Here is an 11725-nt window from a genome sequence, read left to right on the forward strand (position 1 = left end):
ACAAAAGCTTATGCCCAAATAAATGTTAGTCTTTAAGGTGCCACCAGACTTCTTGTTGTTTTTGTGGATACAGACTAAGACGGCTACCCCTCTGATCCTGAAGCCTGGGAAAGGCCATATTAATCACTGAAGCAATGTCTGATTTAGAGTCTGATATTTCTCCACCCTGCAGAGCTGGGAATGGAGTTTTATGCCACTTCTCCTTTCTGAAGAGTTTCAGCATTCATTTCCAGCCCTGAAAAGTCTCCAGCTAGTGGACTCTAAAATCATAAAAAGAAAAGGAGTACTTGTGGCACCTTAGAGACTAACCAATTTATTTGAGCATAAGCTTTCGTGAGTTACAGCTCACTTCATCGGATGCATTTCTCTAAGGTTGCCACAAGTACTCCTTTTCTTTTTGCGGATACAGATTAACACGGCTGCTATTCTGAAACCTGTCATCTAAAATCATAATATTTTAAGTGTCTAGAAAAGGGTATTTTAAGTGTCTAGAAAAGGGTATTTTAAGTTATATCTAGAGGTTTTAACAGTGCATTGTGCATCTTTACTATAATATCGGAGAACTCAGAAGCTGAGAACTTACAAACCTCTGTAATTTGATTAGATCATGATAACCAAGGTTCCTGGTTTTATAGGCAGAGGATTAAAAAAAAGTTTTAAAACCCCCTAAATACTCTCAAAAAAAATTATGCAACATACCGTATACACTGTCAGTGGTTCTCAACCTTTTCCATACCACGTTCCTATGTTACAATTGCGTTAAAAAAAAAAAAAGTTTGGGGAGCCCCTTGCTATCTATCCAGAAAAGAGAGAGAGAGAGAGACAGACAGACAGACAATGGTCACAACCTTCTGAAACTGTGCATAACCCTGAGGTTGAGAATTTATGATGTAGAATCATAGAATTGTAGGACTGGAAGGGACTTCAAGAGGTCTTTTAGACAAATCCCCTGCACTCAAGGCAATATAAGCATGTAAACAATGTCTGATGTAACAAAAATTGTGTGAAAGGAAAACCAGTTCTCTTACTTTTAGTGTTTTGAAAGAGATGAACCTGAGTGACAAAGTTAATTTCTCAAATTAGATCCAAATCTGAACTTTCCAAAAATTCAGTGACATTCATATTTGGTTTTATGCCTTAGCCCGTGAAAGAGACAGGCCCATCTTTTCTTGACTCATATGCTGACCTGAACTTCCCCAAAATCCAGGAGACTGAAAGGATCCCGGTGCTTAGTGTAGTAGGAAGGGAGTCTGAAATATAAGGCCTTGTATCAGAAGCCTGGTTATAGGCCTGAACTAAGGTAGTGGTCAATGCTTTGCTACTATCAAGCAAAGTCAAGCTGTGAGCAAGAGGCAAGCCCTGCTCACAGAACCAGGCAAAGAACAGGGCTGGTTTTGCAAAAAAATAAAAAAACCACCACACACGTTCCTAAGAAAGGCTAGGCACAGGACACTAACGCAAACACATTCCAGAAGACAGGTACCAGAATACCCCAATACCAAGTACTGTACAAACATCTCTTCCTGCCCCCGCCCCAAAATATAACAGGAACATGCTGACCTCTCTTAAAAGATAAGGTCAGGATGACAGTATAATGCAGAGGTGGACAAACTACAGCCCGCGGGCCCATCCTGCCCGGCCCCCAAGCTCCTGGCCTGGGAGGCTAGTCCCCAGCCCCTCCCCCAGTGTTCCCCCTCCCCCGCAGCCTCAGCTCACTGCACCGCTGGCACAATGCTCTGGGCGGCGGGGCTGCAGAGCCATGGCCTGACCCGGTGCTCTGTGTTGCGCGGCGCGGCTGCCTGCCCTGCTGCAGCTGCGCCGCCAGCCACCTGTGCTCCAGGCAGCACGGTAAGGGGTCACAGGACGGGGGGGTGGATAGAGGGCAGGGGAGTTTGGGGGTGGTCAGGGGCCGGGCATGTGGATAGGGGTCGGGGCAGTCAGAGAGTGGGGAACGGGGGGGTTGAATGGGGGCAGGGGTCACGGGGGGGGCTGTCAGGAAGGAGATGGGGGGTTGGATGGGGCAGTGGGGGGCAGTCAGGGAGAATGGGTGGTTGGATGGGGCAGAGGTCCCAGGGGGGCAGTCAGGAAGGAGGGGGGGTTGGATGGGGCTCCAGGGGGCGATTAGGGGTGGGGATTCCAGGGGCACTCAAGGGACTGAGAGCAGGGGGTGTGGATGGGGCAGGGGTTCCCGGGGGGCCATCAGAGAAAAGGGGGGGTTGCATGGGGCAAGAGTCCCGAGGGGGCCGTCAGGGGGCGAGAAGTGGGGGGGGTCGGATAGGGGGTGGGGCTGGGCCACGCCTGGCTGTTTGGGGCGGCACAGCCTCCCCTAACCAGCCCTCCGTACATTTTCAGAAACCCAATGCGGCCCTCAGGCCAAAAAGTTTCCCCGCCCCTAGTATAATGGATAAAGATGTTTTGATCGAACCAACATGTACAAGGTAGTGGGTGGTAAAACCCCACGTCAGGGGGCAGTAACTAACCTGTCAAAGGGGCAATATGTAACTTGTTTGAATTGCTGTATAAAATGAAGCCTCAAAGGGAGTCTCTCTGTCTAGCCTAGGGAGGAACAGAAAGTCCCGCCATTCACTAAGCTGGCCCATTGTTACAGGCATACACGTATTAGTGGTCTGGTAGAGTCTTTGGGGTACAGGTACTCAGAGCCGTCCCTTGGGTGGGGCGAATCAGAGCGACCGCCCCAGGCCCTGCGCTTTGGGGTGACCCCGCACTTCGATAAAATCAGGACTGTGCTGATATTTAGCCCTTTGTTCTGCATCACGATTGATGTACGATCGGGACTCCATTTGTCCCGATATTCAGGTGAGGAGACGGGCAGGGAGGCGAGGCGTGAGGCGGGTGGGTAAGCAGGGTGAGGAGGCAAACGAAGAGGAGAGTGGCAGACGGGGGAGTGAGACACGCCGGACGGATGGCAAGGAGACTAGCAGGGAGGCAAGCAGCAGGCAGATGGGCGGGCAGCAAGGAGGAGAGCAGCAGGCAGGCGGCGGGGGGGCTGGGTTGAGGAGGTGAGTGGCGGCCGGGTAGGTGGGCATGCTGGTCGGACAGCAAGGAAATTAGTGGGGAGGGCCCCGCACCTCTCTAGGGACAGCCCTGCAGGTACTAGTACCATGCCACATCGACAATAAACTTGACTGGTACCTTTGTACCTTAAAGGATCTTGTGGTCACTGGGCAGTTCATTCGAGGTCTGCTGTGCCAGCTACCTGCGCAGAGCTGGAATAGCTTACAGAGGGAACACATGCAGCCAAACATCTAACCACACTTAGATGCCACAGTGATGGATATAGTACTCAATTACTATTCTTATTTGTATTATGGTAGGGGCTGGCCTTTTCTGAAAGGCTTTGTATTTTGCCAGACTGGTGAGAGACTTTGTGGGAGTTGGCACCATGGCCTGTTCTTCCCCCTTCCTTGTGTCTCCCAGCCAGAAGGAAGGGGATAGCTGGAAGCTCTCACTCCTGTCCGCCCCAGCCCCAAGCAGAGCCCGCTGTGCATAGACATTTTCTGCCCAAGACTGGGCTGGCATCGAACCAGGAGCCCCTTGGCACACAGCGTAGAATGCACTTGATGCGCCATCAGGCTCCCAGCCTAGCTGCACATCCAAACCCATTGGCAAGGGGCAGACAGGCACATGGTTGCACTGAGGGCACAGGGAAGGGCAAAGGCTTTTCTACAGCTTCACTCCCCCATGCACAGATGCCTACAGTCTATGCAGACTATGCTGGACGTTCGCAGGCTTCGCTGGTTGGGACACGTGGAGCACGTGCCTCAAGATAGTCTGCTGAAGGCTGTGCTCTATGGCCAACTTAAGAACAGCCTGCAATGCAGAGAAAGGCCAAACCTTCAATACAGCGACAAGGCCAAGCAAGGACTCAAGAAATTCAGCATTCCCACCGACAACAAGAAAAATCCTGCCCGCAATTGTTCAGGTTGGAGAAGCCGGGCTGAGACTGGTGCAGTCACCATGGAGAACTATTAGAGTGCCCAGATTGAGGCCCACAGGCAAGCCAGGAAGTAGAGTATGTTTCAACTTCCATCTGGTGAGCTGACCTCTAGCCTCTGTGAGAAGGTTTGCTGCTCACGCATTGGGCTCTTTTCCCACACCATTGCTAAGCACCACTGACGGGCAGACTTATCGCATCTTTCATCTGTCAAGATGTTGGATGGCCATATAGAGGCCCCAACCAAGATCAGGGGCCCATTGTGCTAAGCACATATACATAGTTAAAGACAGTCCCTGTCTTGAAAAGCCTATAGTGTTAATAGACAAGACAAATACAGCATGGCTGAGAGGTAAAGTGTTTTGCCCAAGGTCACACCAGCAGGGCAGAGTTATGAATAAAACCTGAGCCTCTGGGCTTAGTCCAGGGCTCTATCCCCAGGACCACACTGCCCCACTAACCAAGTCTAGATAGATAATTTTGTTTTTCTGATTCAGGCCCATTTCTTCATTATTAAACATCTTTCTTTGTATGGGTTTTGTAATGAATCAGCGAGTTCAAGCAATGTGTGAGGAAATGGAAATTATGCTGCTGCTTTATACTTTATGAAAAAAGCTCAATCCTGAATTTATGCCGAACAGTCTGTTAATTGTGCCAAATGAAATGTCATTAAGTCTACTGAACAACCGTCTACTGTTAAGGAGTGATATGAGATCAACAACTGAGTTAATTTAAGATTAAGTATCAAGATACAACTGGAGTTCAAAGATCAGTTATTCATTTCAGACCATATGAAAATTCAAAGCAGAAGGAAGAGACCTTCATAAATAATCTTCAGCCCATGTTCAGCATTCTCTCTTGATTTTTCCTACTCCCCTTATGCCAAGGAACAGAGCAGGAAAAACTGCTCCATCTTTCTCGAACATCTGATGTAGATTTTGTTTCAGATTTATGGAAGCCAGCCAAGTTTTTAAAGCAGTCAATCAAAGCAAAGGTAATTCCAAAGGCTCACTGCAGCCCTTTAACAACCAAGAGCTCTGTTCAATAGCTCAATTATCAGTATTCCAGCAGTATGTTTGTTCATTCATTAAACACCAATTTTCCCTCCCAAGTATATGCATGAAAAGTACATAGAAAGGAAAGGAAAAAAGTATATCAGGATGTTATATTTTTGATAGTCAACTAGAAGACTTATGGACAAGAATTGCAGGAGCTATGCTGGGAGACAAACTGAAAAAAATATATTGGGAGTCATAAGACTTGGGAAATTAAGAAAAAATAGAAAGATTTATTCCTATTGACCAAAACAGTCGAGTTCTGTGGCTAAAATAACTGAAGATCTCTTTAGAGGTTTCTGGGTGTAGGAGAAGAGCAAGGAGGAAACATGCATTTGCTAATTGGACAGGTCAGACAGCTGTCTCTGTAGCTGAACAGTAACTGGCCATCCATGTAAATGAAGGAATACAAACCTTTTGGGTGTTGTGTATCACATCACTTCAGTTCATTATAGTTTTCATAATCCTAGTGAATGAGAGATATGCAGACACCAGTACTGGTTCTCTGGTACTCTAATTTGATGAGGAATTTTTCTATCAGTAGGAGTTAACAAATGTATCTGCTAGGGGAAGGCAGAGCTGTCAATTCTTTCCATCATTACATGTAGGACTGTAAGATATTCCACTTTTCTTGGATGTGTAATAGTCTGAATCATTCCTTTCTCAAGTGCTTGATATGGAAATCAAAAGCAAGTAAGTATGTGACTAACTCATTCATCCGGAAAAGGTTTTAAGTTACTGAAAGAGAGAACCATTTAAGCTTAGATAAAGAAGAGACTCTAAGGCTTTGTCTACATTGGCAAGAGAAAGACAAAACTTTTGTCGTTCAGAGGTGTTACACACACACACGCACACGCACACCCCCGAAAGACAAAAGTTTTGTCCACGACAAGCACCGGTGTGAACAGTGCTTGGTCAGCAGGAGCACTCTCCTGCCGACAACACAAACTCCGCTCGTTGGGGGTGGAAGTTGTTTGTTGGCAGGAGAGCCAACAAACAGTGGCTACACTGCATGACTTTTAGCAGCACAGCTGTAGCGACACAGCCATATCGCTAAAAGCTGTGCGGTGTAATGTAGTGTCGCTCGTTGGGGGTGGAAGTTTTTTGTCAGCCTGAGAGCTCTCTTCTGCTGACAAACAGCAGAAACACTGCACGCCTTTTAGTGGCACGGCTGTAGCAGCACAGCCAAATGATGCTACAGGAGAGAGTTTGAACAAACCTCTTCAGGAGCATGCTTCCAGTGTAGCAGGATGCTCTTCTTACAATTACAGACTAAAGATTGTAATAGACACACATTATGGTTTCTAACCATCAGAGGAGTAAAGTTCTGGAACAGGCTTCCAAGGGAAGCAGTGGTGGCAAAAGACATATCTGGCTTCAAGACTAAGCTTGATAAGTTTATGGAAGGGAGGATATGTTGGGATAGCCTAATTCTGGCAATTAATTGATCTTCAGCTATCAGCGGTAGATATGCCCAATGGCCTATGATGGGATGTTAGATGGAGTGGGATCTGAGTTACTACAGAGAATTCTTTCCTGGGTGTCTGGCTGGTGAGTCTTGTCCACATGCTCAGGGTTTAGCTGATTGCCATATTTGGAGTCGGGAAGGAATTTTCCTCCAGGGCAGATTGGCAGAGGCCCTGGGGGGTTTTCACCTTCCTCTGCAGCGTGGGGCACTGGTCACTTGCTGGAGGATTCTCTGCATCTTGACATCTTTACACCAAGATTTGAGGACTTCAATAGCTCAGACATAGGTTAGAGGTTTGTTACAGGAGTGGGTGGGTGAGATTCTGCGGCCTGTGTTGTGCAGGAGGTCAGACTAGACGATCATAATGGTCCCTTCTGACCTTAAAGTCTATGATATGGGGGTAGGCAGGGTAACCCACACAAAAAGCTGAAGCACTGCAATAGAGAGAAAAAGCCAAGGCAACAAATACAAAGTCTTTTAAAGCTATTGCTATACAAAGCTAGGGCGCTAGTACAATAAGAGGAAAAAACTTACTGCGACATTTAAGGCCAAATAGCAGAACAGCTAAAAATGCTGAGTTTCTACCTACATACAGGGCTATATTGTGCACCTTAAACTATAGCCCTCATTGTGGGAGGTTGTGGAGTGGCAGCCAGGCAGTAGGAGCCCAAAGGTTCTCAGTGGTAGCTGATGACAGAACAAGGAGTAATGGTCTCAAGTTGCAGTGGGGGAGGTTTAGGTTGGATATTAGGAAAAACTTTTTCACTAGGAGGGTGGCGAAACACTGGAATGCGTTACCTAGGGAGGTGGTGGAATCTCCTTCCTTAGATATTTTTAAGGTCAGGCTTGACAAAGCCCTGGCTGGGGTGATTTAGTTGGGGACTGGTCCTGCTTTAAGCAGTGGGTTGGACTAGATGATCTCCTGAGGTCCCTTCCAACCCTGATATTCTATGATTCTATGATATAGTCCATGAGCTAGACAACTTTTGGTATCATCGGGATGAGCAAGTTCCCATCTTTTTTTTGTGAAAGATCCATGCATACACATTACAAAAATATGAGTTGGACCTTTCTGCATCACAGCTTAAAGGTGGAGTTAGGTTTGTTTCCATGGAAACCGGATATGTAAGGGTAAACACACTGGGTGAAAAATGGGTATGGGCCATCTTTTGATTAAAAAGGAATACATCTTCACCAATTTTGGGTAATTATGGTTTTCATTAAAATAATAACTATGCAAATAAGACAAATGAGCATAGCCATTGCAGGGGCAACTGCCAACAACCTAAAAGGGGAGCCATGCTTCACATGAAAAAATATTTTGATTCTACAGGCATTACCATTATTTTTCAACTTAAAATCAACTTTTTAGTTAGTTGTACACAGTAAGGTACTGTAACCTAAGATTTATGGGTTTGTCCCTTTATTTGCTTCACAACTGTGATGCAGTTGTGATTACTGAAAGAATAATGGAATCAGATTCAGTGGTTCCCAAAGAGCACCCACAAACAGAGCATAAGTCTAAAAACACATGTGATACCTGATGTGGGGGCTCCTTTCACAGATCTAACCAAACCAAGAGACCTGGAATCATGGAAGAATCTTTTAAGAGCCACAGAGATCCAAAAAGGTGCTGCCATTATGCAATATAAAAGACACCAAAGAAGTATCTAACATATTTTATCACCTAAATTGTTAAAAGATCTTCACACACAAGAAAAGTCTGCCACAGCTTGAAAAATAAACAAAACTTTCCAGCTGCAGTGAAGAAATTGGCCATGAATCACACAAATCAATAAGGGGAATGATATCATCATCCACCAGAGTATATATAAGTCTGTATGTTTTTATGATCAAGTATCGAAGTACATGAAAGGAACCAAGTCCTGAGAGCCACTGTGTCAAACAGTAGATCTCAGGTCAGATAGGACCGTATGGAAGAGAGCAAAAGAAAATATGGACAGAAAGATATTGGCTGTTGCATCAGGAGAGTGGGGAGCAGCAGAAGCACACTATCACAGATTTTATTGTAGAGCCTACAAAACAAGACCAATAGATAAGCACAAGTGTTGTCAACATGAAGATGATGATATCATGCATTCTATGAAAGAAAAAGAAGCATAGGATAGGCTATTCAATTATATCTACACTGATTTGTTTTCAAAGCCTTGTGTTGTATCAATGATGAATCTCTCTCAGAAATTGGTGGCCAGTATGAGTTCTCTTGTTATGGGGGGGGTGGGGGGGGAAAATCAAGCCACAAACAAAGAAACATGTTTGGAGAAAACTGGAAGCAGAATTCAGTAATAGCCTGTAGGTTATATCAGATAATAATGCCAAAACATGGTAATACCAGATAACCTTCCTGCGGCAATGTTAATTAAGGAGAATCTAAGAATAGACTCTGAACTGGATGCACTTTTGTCAGAAGACCATGATCAGGTCTTGAAGCAAATGTGCTGTGGTCATGTGGTTGGATCTGAAGAAATCCAACATTGATCAACCATGGCCTCCACAGCCAGAGAGTTTTGATAATGATTACACCCAGGGGTGAAAGTAAGGCAGTACGGGCCAGTACGGCATACCGGTAAAAAGTAGCAGCCTGTACCGGCCCGTACCGCTGACTTTAAAGTGTGTGAAAGCCACGGATGGGGGGGGAGGGCATAAAAAGGGTAGTGACATTAAAGCGCTGCTGCGGCAAAAGGACCCTGCTTAAAGCACTGCCACGGCAGTGCTGTAACATCCCTGTCCCTTTTGCCCCCCCGGCAGCCGATGGGGGGGGGACAAAAGGAGCAGCTACCCCAGGGCCAGCTATTTAAAAGGGCCCGGGGCTCTGGCCGCTGTGGCGGTAGCAGCAGCGGCCAGAACCCCGGGCCCTTTAAATCGCCACCGGAGTCCCCGACCCCGCCCTGCTCCGCCCCTTCTGCCTGAGGCCCCGCCCCTTCAGGAGGGGAGAACGGCCCCCCGTACCAGTAAGAGAAATTTTACTTTCACCCCTGATTACACCTCAATGCGAATATCTCTCAGACTTCCTCAAGGTGTTTACATGGGATACAAAAGAGACTACACCAACCTCACAAATTCAAAGGTTCATACAGTCCTTTTCCCAAGATTATATATATGCCATTATTGGCGGTGTGCAGAAATCTGCCAGGCACAAACCGTGGATATTGAAATCCCTCACTGGCAACATGGAGTTGATTAAGATACTCAGATGACTAAGTCGTGGGATATCTTATAGTCAGCTGGAGGAAATGGACACTGCCCTCTGTGACAATCAGGGTCCAGACACCCCCGGGGGAGGACAGAGGGTCTGAACTCCAAAGAATAAACAATTGAGTCAACTGACTTATAGTACAACAAGCTTGTATACAAAGTGTATCAAGAAAGATATTTTATGAAAGCTAGTGACACACTTGTCTTGAATAGCAACACAGGAGAAAAACTTTATCTGGGGACACACTTGAATACTTTCAAAGGTGTACTGCATTATAAAAAAGAAGAGGAAATAACCCATCCCTTAGGGGGGAAAGGAGACAGCACCCTCTCATTCTGTGAACACTGGACCCTCTTTCTTGGAGAGTTGGAGATGCTGGGAGCTTGATGTAAGCGAGAAAGCTGTTTAGGAAAGACTGTAGCTTGCTAAGTCTTTGACACTAGAAAGCGTGTCTTGTTTTGTTTGTAACCATACCTGTCTTTTTCTCTTGCTTAGTATCACCTAAATCTATGTTCCTTATTAATAAACATATTTTTAGTTTGACATAAAATAGTCAGTTAAAATGTACTCTGTGGGTTATTCTGTACAGATAACCAAGGGTAACAAGTGTGGAGGACAGAGGTATCTTTTTTTCCCCCTCAAATGTACTGAAACAACTTGAGAAATTAAATTGCAATTTAACCAATGAGACCAGGTGGTATTGCTCCAAATCACTAAACACCAAAGGAGCTGAATTACAGTACAGTTGTAATTACATTAATATGGGATTTATCATTTAGACCACTGATTATGCTGTAGAACTAAAGGGTGGCCAAAGTTGTATCAATTTTTCCAACAGGCTGAGAAGTCTTCCTTTAAGACTTTAATACCAGGAGAAGTAATTGATGCAATTCTTAAACATAGGATTATAAACCACCTCCATGTGTATGATACAACAGAGATAAAGTATGAGTCCTCGGCTAATCTCTTTGGGGGCAGCGAACTTTATAATTGCTGTGAATGTCCAGTGACAGGGACTGGAGACTGCACTGTGACATCTCTGGGGAACTCAAGAAAAGGGGTTCACTGAATGTTATCTGTAAGGCAAGGTTTAGACTGGCAGAATCTTGAGGAGTTAGTTGGTGAGGCAAACAGGGTGGTGTGCTAGGGAGATGACACAGTGCAAGCCCAGCAAAGCTCTCTCTTGCTGAGGCAGAGGGGTAACACAATGGCTTATGTTTCTAGGCTCCTTGAGAAGAGCATCATACCCTCCATCTACAGAAGCTGGCTAATGAGAATGAGTCAGGTGTGGCAATACCATCCAACATTCTGCCCTGCATGCCCACAACTATGGTGTATGACAGCATCAACAGATTTGAGGAGACACTCAGTGGTGCAGGGATATCACAGAGTAAATGGTATTGCAGTGCAGTCTCAGGACAACCCAAGAAAGCTCCACATGCAGAGAAAGTTAAAATATGCAGCATCACTCCTCCACAGTTATTGCTTCCTCCTTGTAATGCTGGTAACCAAGTTGGCCCTCCCGTGATGGAATCAGTGAAGAGGCCATTCAAAATGCTCCAGTTAAGAATCAAGTATGGTCTCTGATGAGGCAAACAGATGAAAGTAACCACATGGTCAGCTCCTGACCTGGCTTGAACATCCAGGCATGCAACAAGGTCAGCATGACTCAGGCCAATGTTGGGTATTTGCTGACCACAAATGCACCAGCAATGGAGATGTCCATGGTCTACAAAATCCTTAATTGGATTCAAAATATTGAGGGGAAAAAACTTCATTTGAAAGAGATAATATGTGTCTTTCATGAGGCACTGTATGCCAAGACTGCAAAAATGTTGAGGGAGAATGACAAAAAAAAATCCAATCCATAATTATCAGAATGGATGCAGAGGTAGCTTTATACCACCTTGATAACATCCAGATTCTGGGCAGCTGTGGAGGCTGAAATGGCCCCCAGCATTAATTGGCTGAGTCCCAGGGGCTGCTCTAACTTACCTTAGCTGGGTTGCCTATGGCCTTTTTTGCTGTCC

This window comes from Natator depressus, chromosome 7, assembly GCF_965152275.1.
Source record: "Natator depressus isolate rNatDep1 chromosome 7, rNatDep2.hap1, whole genome shotgun sequence".
Taxonomy (NCBI): domain Eukaryota; kingdom Metazoa; phylum Chordata; order Testudines; family Cheloniidae; genus Natator; species Natator depressus.